Source organism: Lygodium microphyllum, chromosome 17 (assembly GCF_053477565.2).
Source record: "Lygodium microphyllum isolate KBCC chromosome 17, Lygodium_microphyllum_v1.1.10, whole genome shotgun sequence".
Taxonomy (NCBI): Eukaryota; Viridiplantae; Streptophyta; class Polypodiopsida; order Schizaeales; family Lygodiaceae; genus Lygodium; species Lygodium microphyllum.
In genome coordinates, this window is record NC_141151.1 from 67,535,696 (window position 1) to 67,537,652 (window position 1,957).

The 1,957-nt window shown below is 37.5% G+C and overlaps 1 non-coding gene across 1 annotated transcript; it reads right to left on the reverse strand.

Moving 5' to 3' along the window:
• Window positions 1-461: 461 nt before the first annotated feature.
• Window positions 462-543, reverse strand: TRNAS-GCU (transfer RNA serine (anticodon GCU)). Its single transcript has one exon. It is a non-coding gene; the product is annotated as a tRNA-Ser (tRNA).
• Window positions 544-1,957: the final 1,414 nt, after the last annotated feature.

Sequence of the window (1,957 nt, forward strand, 5' to 3'; positions counted from 1 at the left end):
AAGACATCGAGACACTCGTACAAGTAATAACTAATGCTCTTACCTTCCATCCACAAAACACATATAGGCAACAAAAATGACAATTTCGATGGGAGACATAGAGGTGGATGCACTTTTGGACGGTTGCTTAAAGTGCATAAGTATGACCAATTTTATTAATTCCATCGATTCTCATGATACACAAATCTTAGGCTGGTTACACACCACCAATTTGCTGGCCGCCCACTATCAAAACTCAAGGAACTACTTGCCCTCTCAAGGAAACAATATTTTATAGTGCATGCAACAATTACGTACTGCATTATTTTGAGAAATAGTAGCTTACCTTTGCATTAACCTTTTTATTATTTATTTTATCAACCTCGTTAAGTTAGATTCCAATTTCCCATAATGGTGGGTTAAAAATGCCGTTTCTCATTCACCCGCCGATGCCCAGGGCGGTTCGCAAAAGAACGTCGCCGCGTCGCCTGAGAGATTCGAACTCTCGCGGGCAGAGCCCATGTACTTAGCAGGCACACGCCTTAACCACTCGGCCAAAGCGACGATTGAGAAAATTTGTGCTGTAATTTATTTTACACTTATTACTAAATAGAGAAAGAAAACCATCCATCCAGTGCACGATTGAAGATAGTTTACAAGACATCCAATGCATTTTTTTTGGACAAACGCCTAGGTAGCAAGGGTGGTGTCACACGCACTTCTCGTTATAATTGTTGGATGTGTTGTGAGTGAAGTGAGTTGCATATGTCACCTTGTTTAAGCCTCATACTTGATATAAAAGGAGCGCCTAGCTTTACTTATTAGATATTGGAAAACTCTAGTTGTGACCTATGTATGGCATGTCCCTAAGGAAGCAGTTCTTTATTTCTCTAGATCTTATGTCATATCAAGCCATTTGGCATCATGGTGCCACACTTTACATATCTCGTTTTTCCACATTCTATATTTGTTGTCTAGATATATTCCTTTGGGAAAAATATACAAATATATCCCCTCTTTTATACAAAATTTGAAAAAAAGAAAACCCTTAACCTTTGCATAGTATTAAAATACCTCTTGTATGTGGTCAAAATTCATATTCTACTTTGGTCAAATTCTGCAAAATGGTCCTTTAAAATTTTCCAACTTCTCAATATTTTTCAGAAATATTGTTAATACATCATATTTTACAAGAATCTTGCAACAAACATCCTCGTATTGCATAAACAGAACTTGCTCTACAAAAGTAGTAAAATTTATCCTAAAGTTCTCCTGTGAGCCACTAAAAAATGTACTCTCATTATCTATCATTTTTGGAAGAAAGCTACATTTGCTTAACCACATCACCTACCAAGTGCCATGTTTCATTTGCAACTTCCATTGCACCTTTCAGTTCCCCATGCAATTCATTGAGTACATTGTGAAGAGTAAGATTTTTGCTCCTCATAACTCAAGAAACACCATGCAAACATGCATATTGAGCCCATATGTCCTTGGACAAACACTCAAGGGCATTGTCAACATGGATAAATAGTTTTTCCAATTTGTCCTCAATCTTATGTAGACTCCAAGTAGTTGGAGAGCTCATCATTGCACTGACAAGTCTTGGACACTTGTAGTTCAATGCACATGCTTGTTGGCCTCCCTCTTTGCTTTATTGCCCATGTTCGGAGCCCTTTTGTAGCACTAAAAATGTTTTTGCACTGAAAGAGCAAAATGATAGAAATGACATTTCTCAAGAATGGCAAGAGTTGCAAAAAAAGTAAAAATCAATGGAAGAAGCAAGTAGATGCTCTAAGCGTAACATCAACAAATAGATGCAAGCAATGAACATCGAATTTCTTTAAACAAAGAGAGAAAAATGCCAAAGGAATTGCACCTTCTTGCTTGACACCAAGAAGGTAAGCATCTCCAAGCCACTGTAGTTTTGCCCTTCTCTACGTTGGCTAATGGTATAGAATTTGGAGAAGTTTCTTCT